A 13,878-nucleotide genomic window follows, 5' to 3' on the forward strand; every position below is an offset into this window, starting at 1 on the left:
AAAGAAAGACATTAGAATTGTGAGATTGATTCTCTCTTCTCTTTGGTTTTTTCGTCTAGTAAAATCAATAGTGGGACTTTTCGTGGCGGTCCACTGGTTAAGACTTCGCCTTCCAATGCCGGGGGTGCGAATGGGATCCCTGGTTGGGGAGCTAAGATCCCATGTGCCTCTCAGCCAAAAACCAAAAGATAAAACAGGAGCAGTATTGTAACAAATTCAGTAAAGACTTACAAATAAAATCTATAGCATTCCTGTACACGGTTATTGTTGTTGTAGCATGTGTTAAGTTTTCAATTGGTGCCATAACAAATTACCACAAACGTAGAGGCTTAAAATAGTAGAAATTTATTATCTCACAGTTTTGTAGGTCAGAAATCTGAATGAGCTTGGTCCTTTGTTCTTGGTCTCACAGACCGAAATCAAGGTGTGGGCAGGGCTGAGTTCCTTTTAGGAGGTTGGGGGGGAAGAATCCACTTCCAAGCTCATACAGGTTGTTGGCAGAATTCAGTTGCTTGTGGTTTCAGGACCTGAGGTTCCCATTTCTTTCTTTCTTTTTTTTTTTTTAATTTATTTGTTTATTTATTTATTTATGGCTGTGTTGGGTCTTCATTTCTGTGCAAGGGCTTTCTCTAGTTGCGGCAAGCGGGGGCCACTCTTCATCATGGTGCGCGGGCCTCTCACTATCGCGGCCTCTCTTGTTGCGGAGCACGGGCTCCAGACACGCAGGCTCAGTAGCTGTGGCCCACGGGCCCAGTTGCTCCGCGGCATGTGGGATCTTCCCAGACCAGGGCTCGAACCCGTGTCCCCTGCATTGGCAGGCAGACTCTCAACCACTGCGCCACCAGGGAATCCCGAGGTTCCCATTTCTTGATGGCTGTCATCTGGCACTGCCCTTAGCTCCTAAACACCTCTCATGAGAAAGCCTTGCCAAAAAAAACCCCCAAAAAACACAAAGGCTTTTAGGACTTGAAGGAAGGGTCTTAACCCCTTGTAAGCCTTGCAGCCTGAGCTCTCAGGGACTGTCAAGGGACATCAAGCCCATGGCTTTTTAGATGCAGTGTCTCTTCTAGTTAGTTATTGAGTAGTCAAGGGTTTTTAGGGTTGGGGTTGCTTATTTTATGCTGTTTCCACCGTCACCACCTTTCCCGAGACTACCGTGGTACCACTTCTAGGGAATCCTTGGTGCTGAAAGTCAGCGGTCCCCAACCTTTTTGGCACCAGGGACTGGTTTCGTGGAAGACAATTTTTCCACGGACAAGGGGTGGGGGATGGTTCAGGTGGTAACGCGAGCGATGGGGAGCGATGGGGAGCAATGGGGAGCGATGGGGCGCGATGGGGAGCGGTAGATGAAGCTTTGCTTGCTTGCCTGCTACTCACCTCCTGCTGTGCGGCCCGGTTCCTAACAGGCAGTGGACTGATACCGGTCCACAGCCCGGGGGTTGGGGACCCCTGCTGTAAGTGATTATAGTTCTTTTGGCCAACCCTTACCAAATGTTGTGGTCTTTTAAATATTAGAGCCTCTATTAGACAAGCTTGCTTTCTCAAATTTTTTAAAAGTGAAATTTATTGAACTGTATTTTACATAAAATAAAAAGTACCCATCTTAAGCGTACATCTTGATAAAGGTTTGAGAGAGTTATACATCCATGTAACAGTTACCACTGTCATGAAATACAGCATCTCCTTCAACCTAAAAGATTTCCTTGCACCCATTCCAGTAAATCCTCACCCCCCACCCCTCATCCTCCCTACCCTACTGCACCCCAGGCAACCACTGATCTGCTGTTTGTCACCATACAATTGATTCATCTTCTCTAGAGTTTTATATATATATACACACACATACATGATATATACACACACACTTTGTCTGGCTTCTTTTGCTTTGTGTAGTATTTTTGAGATTCATCCATGTTGTTGTGCATATCAGTAGTTTCTTCCTCTTTATTGTTGAGTAGTTTTCTGTTGTATAGATACACCCCAGTTATCCTTTTCTGTATCACTAGATTAAATCTGCTAATATTTTGTTAAGCACTTTTGTATTTATGTTCATGAGGGATATTGGTCTGTCATTCTCTTTTCTTATAATCTCTTTGTCTGGTTTTGGTATCAGAGTAATACTGGCCTCATAAATTGATTTGGGAAGTATTAGGGACATTTACTGCTATTTCCAGGTGGCTTTTCCTGGCCGTTTGTTGGGCATTACTTCTCCAAGAGGCCCAGAGATGTCCTTCAAAGAGCTCTTTTTATAGGCCCAGGGAAGACGCAGAAGCCCCTGGCACTGCCCTCAGGTTTTGTGGCTTAGCAGCAATCCCCATTCCTGTTCAGGGTGTGGTACATCAGCAGAGTACAGATGTTCAAGTACTATATACAGCAACTCCCAAACCCTGAACTTCCAAAGAATTTCAGCCACCCTCTTGAGTACAGCTGCTTCTGCTGCTTTGGTGCAAAGCGGAGGCCACACTCCTTCCCTCTGGGATGATCTAGTGTAATCCCCTAAATCAAAAATGCAGTTTTCTTCTAAGAGTAGAGGTGAGGGAGAGGGAAGAGGCGAAGAAGGGATGGTGAGAGGGGTACGGTGCTCAGGCCTTCCTTGAGAGTGGAATGGGAAAAGGAGGCACTTTATTGTTCCCTTGTAAGTACCCAGAAACAAAAGTTCAAGAAAAAATTTAGCTTTCCCCCTAAACACTCTCTAAAAGGCAAACCAAGGAATCTAAACACACATCATATAATGTCCGTCCTCAACCATTTATCTTTTACAAATGTGGAGACTGTCTCTCATCTCTATCCGCCAGAGATAGCCAAATGTTTGAAAACTATTATCTTATAAGGTTTTGGGGACCTGAAGCAAATATGATTGCTGCTGACCTAGGCTGATTCCTCAGATATCCTGAGTTGGCATGCAGATCAGGCTCTTAGAGTTCTGGCTAGCAAAATCAGGATAAGGAACACATTATGATGACTCCCAGCTCAGGACTGAGTTTACTGCATCATGCTATATAAAATCTCATGTTCTTCAAGTGCCTTTTTGTTGATATTTTGGGCTAAATGTCACAGCAAGAATAATCATCCTCAGTACATTTGTTATAATTCTTATTGTGTGAGTGTGTGTGTATATACACGAATATATACAAGTGAAGTTATTATAGTTATGATTAAGGCATTAATATATTGAAGATGTAATATATAACATTTGAGAGTCTGTTTCCCTGTGCTGTTTGGGAGACTCACTGTAGACTCCTAAATGGGCTGGAACAAGTTACCAGAACCACGGCCATTCACAGAGACTCAAGGATGTCAATCCCCATTCCCAGGTAACTACATTGTAAACCAGACTTGTTGCTTGGATGGGAAACCAGGACTGAGTGGAAGGTTTATAAGAAAAATGGTTGTTTTGTTGGAATGGTTGGAGTTTGACCTTGACTATAGAAAGATACTTGGGTGAACCAGTTCCCATGAGCCAAGGAACCAAGATGGTTCGGGGAGGCCATGTAGTAGAGGCAAGGAGGAGCGAACCTCAGGAGGGAGGAGGGAATCAAGACCTGTTTTAAAGAGTAGTATCGTAAGAGAATGAAAAGGACATAAGATGGAGAGGCAAGTCCCCAAATTCAGGTTCTGCCTCTACCACACCGTAGTTTTGTGGCCCTGGGCCCTTCACTTACTCTCTTTGGGCCTTAGTTTCTGCATTTATAAAAAGAAAGTTAAAGAGTTTGGTGATTAAATATGTCTAGATTTCAAATTCTAAAACTGTCTGTGAGGACATAAGTGTTCCTTATTTATGTTTTCTTGTTTGTTTGATAATGCTATTGGTAAAGTCATCAGCTGATCTGAGACATTATAAATGGAAACAAAGAAAGTTTATTTTGTCTCTGCTTCAACTAGAGGCAATGGTCAGGCACAGTAGAAGAACCTCAAGGAAGGGGCAAGAATCAGAGACTGCTCAACATTCATTCCTTCTAGAAGATTTTTCTCTCATTCTTTCAACGATTTTATGTTATTTAAGCACATGGTGACTTTGCTAAAGGAAGCTATAAAAGTCCTGATATCCCAAGATGTAAGCAAACCCCACAGAAATCTTGTCATTTTCCCTACTTATGAACAATAACGTAGGTCCTCTAAATGATTATACCGAGCATAAATATGGAAGCTCTTGGAGTTGGCAGTGGATTGTTTGACCAGCCTCTCCAACTTTCAAGGGACCACTTCTGTCTCCTGGGAAATGTTCCCCATGCATCCCCCCCATACCTCCCCACACCCATCCACCTAGCCTGCCCAGGGTGGACAGGTGTGTCTGTGTAACGTGGTCACCTTCTGGCTGCCTTCTCTTTGCTGGAACTCTGTTGATTTTGAGACTAAGAAAGCATCATGGGAATCACTTCGGAGTAATTTTTGCTTTGGAACTCTGAATTTTCGTGGGTTAATAAGGAGGAGGAATAGATTCGGGACTGAGCAGGGCAGAGCTAAAGACTTTCAAGGATTTTGCTGATCACCCAGCTGGCCACGTCCGGTGGGTCGTTGAACATACAGACCCACAGCTCCCCAAAGAAGGACAGACACAGGGTGGGGGGCGTCGGGGAAGAGGCTCTCTTTGAAGATGTAGGAACAGCTGTAGTCACCCAAGGAGAGTGGAAGAGGCCAAGAACAGACCCTTATGCAAAAAAAAGAGGAAAAAAAGGCAACCAAAAGAGATGGTGAAAGATGGTTAGGGCTGTGGGCCAGGCCTGTGTCACTGTCCTTTGCTCTCGGAGGAGAGAGCCGGTGGCTCATTCACGTGTCCTCTGTCTGTTCTACAAATCACCGGTTTGCGATATTTTGCGCCTAGGATGTCAACATTTCCGGAATATATTAGTGTTCCAGCTTGTCTAGCAATCTGTCCACATGCACCATTAATTCCTAAGTAGGAGAGAGAAAATATCTGGCCTTGCTGTGTCTGCCACATTTCCCATCCCTTCCATTCTGTTCAGATTGACGAAGGTACCCATTAGACCTTTTGGAGGGGATCCAAGAGGCTGGACAGCAGTGTCACAGCCCTGGTGACTTGCTCTAGGCCAAAGGAGATAGGTAAGTGTTAGAATTAATCTTCTGGCCTCTTGATTTCTTCTTCTTCTTTTTTTTGGCGGTGGTGGTGGGAATGGGCTCTGTAACTTTCCTCTTATAGGGGACCAAGAAAGGAAGGGCTTCTGGATCTTGTGGGCAAGAGAGAATGCCCAAGATTCAGATAAGACCTAGAGTTTTAGTTTCTTCCCTTGGGCTTCTCCCTAAGTCTCGCCAAATTCTCACCAGTAATGAGATGGAGTTGGGTGCTTTTGCTCCAGTAGAGCCTAGTAGCTTCCTCCCGTGTCCATGATACCAGACAGAGAAATATTTGTTTGGTTGAGTGAATGTTTTTATATTTCATTTTATCTGTTTCAGAAAATAAATGGACATAGTTTCAGTTTGAACTATATTCCTAGGCTTTATGTAGTTAAAACCTAAGTTTAGGGCTTCCCTGGTGGCGCAGTGGCTAAGAATCCACCTGTGCCAATGCAGGGGACACGGGTTCGAGCCCTGGTCCGAGAAGATCCCACATGCCGTGGAGCAACTAAGCCCGTGTGCCACAACTACTGAGCCTGTGTGCCACAACTGCTGAGCCCACGTGCCACAGCTACTGAAGCCCGTGTGCCTAGAGCCTGTGCTCCGCAACAAGAGAAGCCACCGCAATGAGAAGCACACACACTGCAACGGAGAGTAGTTCCTGATCACCACAACTAGAGAAAGCCTGCGCACAGACAGAATAAATAAATTAAACAAACAAACAAACAAAAACCCTAAGTTTAGTTTTGCCATTGAGAGGAAAAAAAAAAAGAAATACTTGGGCTCAGTTCAAAATTCACAAAACGTGCAGCTTTTTGGTACACAGTATGGTTCAAATCCCTGGCTATTTCTTCTCAGCTGTCTCCTTCAGAGAGAAGTGGGGTAACATCTTCCCCTTTACTAGAAAGGCCTATGAAAAGTTGGTTATGATTTATTATTCCTCCTCTATTTCTCTCTGGATAAAGATGAATATTCCTAAATTTAGTGAAGTCTGGGTAGATCTTCTTCTCCTTGTCATGTCCTTCCTGTTTTATTTGTGATCTGGCACAACTCTTCTGGTCACATGGGGGGGTTCTTTTTCGGGCAAAGTGTTGCTGTTGCTTTTTCTGCTTGAGTGTTCAGGACGGAACCTCTGTAGTAATTCCCGAGGTTCTTGCCCTCGACAGAAGAACAGTGACGAGGTTAATGAGGTGTCAGAAGATGGCAAAACCAGCTCCAGAGTTACGCTTTCCAACTTTTAAATTAGGAACCTGATGAATGGCTTGCTTGGAAAGTATTCTTTCACTGGGTGACACCCCCGCCCAGCGGGGAGAGGTGAGGGAGAACATGATGAGATCGAGCAGGCCAGTCCCTCTCTGTCCGCTTTCTCCCATCTGCCCAGCTCCCACCCAGAGCCTGTAGCTGTCTGTAGCCTCCATAAATAATGCCCCAGGGGCTTCCAGAGGCTTCCGAAGACCAGGGCTGCCAGTGTAGCATGAATTGCCACAGAAACATGAGCTAGCTGGGAGCTTTCTCTTCCCGTTTTTCTCCTGCAGACCATTGGTTTGGATCCAAAGTTTCCCACAGCTTTTTGGTGTGTTTGTTAGATGGAGCATTAGATGTGGGCTCCTGTGGGACTGGCTCCTTACAGGCACTCATAGTCCTGAAACCAGAAGGTTTGGGATGGGGGGGGACTGTCCTCGTTAAACAATCTAGGAAGCTCCACTGCGAGAACGCAAATTTGCCAAGTTTGGGCCGCAGAGGAAATGCTCTGAGCATTGTGTCGTGGTAGATGTGCGCTCTGGTACTCTCCAGGACCCTGTGGACGGTAGCACCTGGACACAGCCACATTTCTTTTACCAAGTGAATCAGGTTTTGTCCAGGAAAGGTATCAAGGCTAGGAAGACAAACAGTGTGATTATATGTGGATGGATGAGGTGCAGGGAAAAGAACTCCTTCTAGGAATAGCAATATGCACCCTTCATTATAATTTTACAAAGCATGTTTTCCAGACTGTGATCTTTGGGTATTTTAAGAGGTAGAGAAATCCATGGGAAATACAGGGAGGTGCAAGAGAGGAGGCGGTGATCAGAGGTTCCAAAGAGCAGTGACAGCAATTAGTGCTATTTCTCCTTTTACCCCACTGTTTTTTTAAACTTCACTTTGCAAACCTTTTGATGAGTAGTTCTGAATTTTAACGTATGCTTAGATTCATATGACTACCACCACAATCAGGTACAGAACTGCTTCATCACCCCCCAAGAAAACCACTGTGCTATCTCGTTATGAGCACACACTTCCCTTCATCCACAGCCCTTGGCAACCACTGGTCTGTCCTCCATTCCTCGAGTTTTTCTTTTTGAGAATGTCATTAAATGGAATCTTATAGTGTGTCACCTTTGGAAACTGGCTACTTTCACTCAGCATAATGCCCTTGGGATTAATCCCAGTTGTTGTGTGTATCCATAGTTTGTTCAATTGTATTACAATTTATGGATGTACCACCGTTTGTTGATCCAGGCACCTGCTGAAGGACATTTGGGTTGTTTTCAGTGACTTGAGTCTCTCATTTTTAAAAATTGTGGTAAAAAAAAATACATATAACACAAAACTTGCCACTTTAATCATTTTTAAGTGCATAGTTTTATGGTATTAATTACATTCACAGCGTTGTGCAACCATCACTACTATTTGTTTCCAAAACGTTTTCATCACTCCACACAGAAACTCTGTAACCATTAAGCAGTAACTCTCCATTCCCTCCAGCCCCTACTAACCTCTTGCCTACTTTATGTCTCTGTAAATTTGCCTATCCTAGATATCACAAATAAGTAGAATCATACAATATTTGTTCTTTTGTGTCTGGCTTATTTCATTTAGTACAGTGTTTTCAAGATTCATCTCTGTGGTGGCATGTATCAGCCCTTCATTCCTTTCTGTGGCTGAATAGTATTTCCTTGTATGTACCACATTTTGTTTATCCGTTCATCTGTTGATGGACACTTGGGTGGCTTCCACCTTTTGGCAATTGTGAATAGTGCAGTTGTGAACATGGGTGTACAAGTATCTGTTTGAGTCCTCGCTTTTAATTCTTTGGCCACTCCCATATTTTAGTTTAAATTGGCATCTGGTGCCATGGGGGGTATATGTGAGAATTCTGTTTTCTAAGAATCTGGTGTTTGATCTAAGTCTAGTCACTGTTCTTTGTACTTAGTGTTCTTAAAGGATTTGAGGAATTCCCCCAATTTTTTGTTCATTAGCTGCCTCAGGATTCTCGGAGGAGGAGGAAGGCAGTCACAATTTGGATACAGGGCAAGTGGAATCCAGGTGATGGGCTGGAGCCCACCAGTGGAGCCAGTCTCTGTGTGCAACTTTCTCAGGCCATGGTCTGATGGCTTGCTTGGGTCAAAGTGGTCTTTGTTAAGTATTTCATGTGATCTACTTTGTGTGGTCTTTGCTACATTTCACCAACGTTTGCCATGCCAGTAGGAGAGAGCGCTTAAAGATAGAGGCAGAAAGTGCCAAGTTTCTCACTCAGAAGAATCTGCTTTTATTTGTAAGATATGTCTGCACCTACCTAGACTCAGATAACTCAGCTAATTCCTTATCCGTTTAGAATAATTGGCAGTAGGGCCAACCTAAACTATAAGTATGGGGAATAGATTTTGATTACCTTCAAGATGTACCTTTGGGACCAAGAGCTTGATAGACTTTCCTTAATTAAGAGATAGCTATAATTTAAGTCACTGCATTTGCATACGATAGGAGCTAAAGTCATTTTTAAAAAATGGTTGTATTTTTAAGTAGTGAAAAGTTTCTCCTCCAACGTTGCTAGTTTGCTTATTAAATTTCCCTTGATAAACATTGTAGAGATGGTTCAGCCCAGCCTTTCTTATCATAAATTGCCATCCCATAAAGACTAAAATGATAAGATTTTGTTCTGCATGGTTGGGCTTGCCCTCTTGGTAGTCTGAGTTGGTTGTTGTTTGTATGTTTTTTGTTTGTTTGTTTTTTGTTTTTAACGTGTAAGCATTCTTTGCCCCTAAAGGATGACAAACCCTCCCTTTTCCAGCCTCCTGCTACAGCCTGTCACCAGGTCTAGGATTCTCACTCCTGGAGGGACTCCTTTGGCTTAAATCTCTTCATTTCCAGGAAGCTGTTAAATCTGAGAGTGGTGATGGTGGTAGTGTGTGTGTGTGTGTGTGTGTTTCTGTTTCTGGGAGGATCTTTAAAAAGGGCTGTAAACCTATTTTGGATCACCTGCATGATTACCCTGTGACTCAGTCTGGCCATATTCTTTCAGTTCCCAGGTTTGCATGGGAGTTTAAGGTCACAGTGGGACCGAAGGAAGGCCATTGACATCCTGTCACAGGGTAGACTGAAGAGAAAACAGGGTGTGTGAACTGAGTACTCAGGCGGCTCCCGCTAACAGAGGCTTTCCAATCTCAAAAGCCTGGTATAGTTGGTACCTTTTTCATCACAGGCAAAGATGCAGCAAAGAGCCAACTTTGTAAGTCCTACGTTCATTAGGATTTTTGTCCTTGAATGGAATTTTTTTGGTTTTGTATTTTAGGGTACCACATTAAATTGATTAGCCTTTCAAAATAATGGAGTAGACGATATAATGGGTTTATTATCAAAAAGAACAAATTACAACAACAACAATAGTAATTTATAAACCCCTTTTTGTGGGCTAAGTACTTTGCTCGTGTTGTTGCATTTAATCCTCACAACATCCCTCTGAGTAGGTACGCATCATCTTCATTTTACAGGGAGGGGTGGGGCTTAAAGAGATTAAGTCACTTGCCCGTATCACATGGTGGGAGTTCAGCCCAGGCAGCCTGACTCCAGACCCATCACACTGAACCTCCTTTGGTAAAAGAGAAGACACACGACTATATCTTCCTGCCATTAAACACAATTTCAGTTCTTTAATCTCAGCAGAATCGTATCTATCACATTTATGTCTGTATTTTGGATTTTACTTGCATTGCAATTTTTAAAAATTTCTTTAAAAATAAATCACATACGCTTCTTTATAATTTTTGGTTTAATAGTCGTGTAAGAAGAGTTTATACCCAGTTTTATATATTTGTGTGTATTTAAGTAATTTTATAATAAAAATGGCTTAAGTCAACACAGGCAGTCCACAGTATTAAATCATTAACACCCTCAGTGCATTAACACTGTTTACTTCAAATAAAATCCCTTAATAGCCTAAGAGACTGGGCATATTTTGATGGACTGGGAGTGAAGACGTAACAAGAAAGCTCACAACAGAAGGTGCTGTTCAGAAATGACTCCAGCTGGTTACGAGGTACCAGCAGGGAGTGGGTTATTTATTTTTTCACAGCATTTTGAAGACCAGATTCTACTCTTTCTTGGCCACTATTGTGCTGAAGAGTCTGCTGCCAGTATAAATGCCACTTTATAGGTAATCACTCTTTCCTCTAGCTGTTTTTGAGATATTCTCTATGGCATTCTCCATAATCACAACTGTGGTTCTAGATGTGGATATAGTTTTATTTATACTGCATAGGACTTCTTAGGTGTCCTAAACCTTAGGATTCATGTCTTTCATCAAAACTGGAAAATTCTCAGTGAAAATCGCTCCAAATACCATCAGTCCACATTTCCACTCATCTCTCATACCACAGCTCTTCCTTTCCTTCTATTTTCCTTGTCTCTTGACCTCTCATTGATCTCACCATGTTCTGGTTAATTTCTTCAGATTTATTTTTCTGTTTACCCATATTCTCTCTTTAGATGTGTCCGTAATATTTAACCCATCTGTAAGGATTTTTTTAGTGGACAGGAGAGGTGTATTTCATCATTTACATTTTTGAACTTTATTGAGATACAGCGTATGTGCAATAAAGCATATCTGTTTAAATTGTACGATCAGATGAGTGTTGGTAAAGGTATGCACACATGGAACTACCACCACAGTCAAAACACAGAACATTTCCATCACCCCTAAGAGTTTCCTTGTGCCCATTTGGGAAGTTTTCAACAATTATTTCTTCATATATTTTTCTCTGGCCCTTTGTCTTTCCCCTCATCCTTTGGAATTCCAATTTCATATGTATTGAACATTTGGACATTGTACCCTCAGATCTCTGGGATTCTCCTTAATTTTCCCCAGTCTTTATTCTTTCTGTTGTTTGGGCACTTCTATTTTTCTGTCTTCAAGTTCTCCGATTCTTTGTTCTGCCACCCCCAGATGTGGTTGAGCTCATCTAGTAAACTTTTAAAATTTCAGTTTTTTACTTTTCACCTCTAGAATTTCCATTTGTTTTGTTTTGTCTTAGTTTCCATTTCTCTATTGAGAATTCCTAGCTGTTCATTCGATATTATACCCCAATTTCCTTTAATTCTTTGAACATATTTATAATAACTGCTTGTCTGTGTTTACTAAACCCAACATCTGGAACCTTTCAGAGTCAGTTTCTGTTGGCTGCCCTTTCCCCTGAGTATAGAGTACACTTTAATATTTCTTTGCATGTGTAGTAACTTCTGGTTGAAAATTGGGCCTTGTAGATAGTACATTATGGCAACTGTAGATTCTGTTGTATTCATCTTATATATATTTCAGATGTATATATATAGATAGATAGATAGATAGATATAGATATATAATTGGTTCTAGTAGGCAATTAACTTGTCTGGACTCCAACTGCAAACTTTGTCGCCCTTCTGATATGCAGCAGCTAATATCTGTATTCTTATGGCTTTCCATTGCTACTTTTTTTCCTGGTCCTTTTGCTACCTTTTTTCCTGGTACCTGGTGATTTTTCCTGTTTCTTTATGATTTGCTGGTTAGTCAAGGATTTCAACAGAGATAGAGGTCATTCTTTTTTGATTTTCTTCTAGGGGTTCCCTTCTGCCTAATTTTTAGCTATTTGGCTGGTTTGGGGCTCTGTCCCTTATATTTCAAGCTTATAAGATCCAACTTTCTGGCACCTGACTTGTGCATGGTTGGAAAGTTTACTCAGTTTAAAAAAAAAAGGGGCTTCCCTGGTGGCGCAGTGGTTGAGAGTCTGCCTGCCAATGCAGGGGATACGGGTTCAAGCCCTGGTCTGGGAAGATCCCACATGCTGCGGAGCAACTAGGCCCGTGAGCCACAACTACTGAGCCTGCGCGTCTGGAGCTTGTGCTCCGCAACAAGAGAGGCTGCGACAGTGAGAGGCCCGCGCACCGTGATGAAGAGTGGCCCCCGCTTGCCGCAACTGGAGAAAACCCTCACACAGAAACGAAGACCCAACACAGCCAAAAATAAAAAATATATAAATAAATAAATTAATTAAATTTTTAAAAAAATTATAAGAAAAAAAGAAGTGAGTTAGCAGCAAAGTTTCTATCCAACCTTGCCTACAGGCTCCCTGGATCTTTTAAAAAAAAAAAAAAAAAAAAGGCAGCAGACTCACAGATAGGGCTGCACATAGCTCTGTTATTCAGGAGCAGATTTGTCTCTGGCTCCTGCTCACTTTTTCACCAGGCCGCTTAGGGCCTCCTCCTACACATGCATAGTTTAGCTCTTGGCCAGGGATTTGGGCAGAGTTTATACTCAGAGTTGTATACTCCTTCTGTGGTTTTTTTTTGCTGCCAGTATTTTTCCTGTAGACTTCTAGCTGCATTTTCAGCCTTGAACTCTGATCTCTGGCACCTTAGCTGGTAAGGCTGTGGTTTTCCACTGCTATTTTTCTTTTTACAGCTATAGCTGTAAGAGTTGGGCATTACCTCAGGCCAGGAAGACATAAACTCTCAATTCTTACCCTTTACTGTGACAATTTTTTTGAGAGTAAACTCTCATTCTTCTTCTTCTTTCAGACTCTCTCCAGGGTTGCTCTTTAAAAAAACTTCTTTAAAATCGTGTTTTTATCATTATTATCTGTGTGAGCATTTCACGATCACTTCAGTTGTCTGGAAGTAGTCCACCCATTTGGTTGTTAATTTCAATATCTCTATTTTTCATTTGAATTTCTATTTTATTCCTTTCTGAATTAAATCTGCCTAGGGCCCATGATAGTCTTCTTTTTTTTTTAAATTAATTAATTAATTAATATTTAGTTTTGGCTGTGTTGGGTCTTCGTTGCTGCGCGTGGGCTTTCTCTAGTTGTGGTGAGCAGGGGCTACTCTTCGTTGCGGTGCGCGGACTTCTCATTGCAGTGCCTTCTCTTGTTGTGGAGCACGGGCTCTAGGTGCGTGGGCTCAATAGTTATGGCATGCGGGCTTCAGTAGTTGCAGCATGTGGACTCAGTAGTTGTGGCTCGCAGGCTCTAGAGCGCAGGCTCAGTAGTTGTGGCGCACGGGCTTAGTTGCTCCGCAGCATGTGGGATCTTCCCGGACCAGGGCTCGAACCCGTGTCCCCTGCATTGGCAGGCAGATTCCTAACCACTGCATCACCAGGGAAGTCCGATAGTCTTTTTGTTTCTCACATTATAAGTCCCTTTTGAAAAATGTTTTTAACTATGCTTATTTTATGGTCTATATCCAATTAATATCTAGTATTTCCAGCACCTGAAGTTCTTGGGTGTTCAACAGTGCTGCTGAACAAGTAAGTTATTGTGTCTGCTGTCTCTGTCTCATTCAACTTTTTTTAAAATTAATTTTTATTGGAATATAGTTACTTTACAATGTTGTGTTAGTTTCTGCTGTACAGCAAAGTGAATCAGTTATACGTATACCTATATTCCCTCTTTTTTAGATTTCCTTCCCATTTAGGTCACCACAGAGCACTGAGTAGAGTTCCCTGTGCTACACAGTAGGTTCTCATTAGTTATCTATTTTATACATAGTAGCATATATATAGGTCAATCCCAATCT

General features: G+C 42.3%; 1 long non-coding RNA gene across 1 annotated transcript in view; it reads left to right on the top strand.

The window, feature by feature from the left end:
* The window catches only part of LOC103019822 (uncharacterized), a 408,498-nt gene that overhangs the window by 215,460 nt on the left and 179,160 nt on the right, over positions 1 to 13,878 (top strand). The window lies entirely within an intron of this gene.

This window comes from Balaenoptera acutorostrata, chromosome 2 (genome assembly GCF_949987535.1).
Source record: "Balaenoptera acutorostrata chromosome 2, mBalAcu1.1, whole genome shotgun sequence".
Taxonomy (NCBI): Eukaryota; Metazoa; Chordata; class Mammalia; order Artiodactyla; family Balaenopteridae; genus Balaenoptera; species Balaenoptera acutorostrata.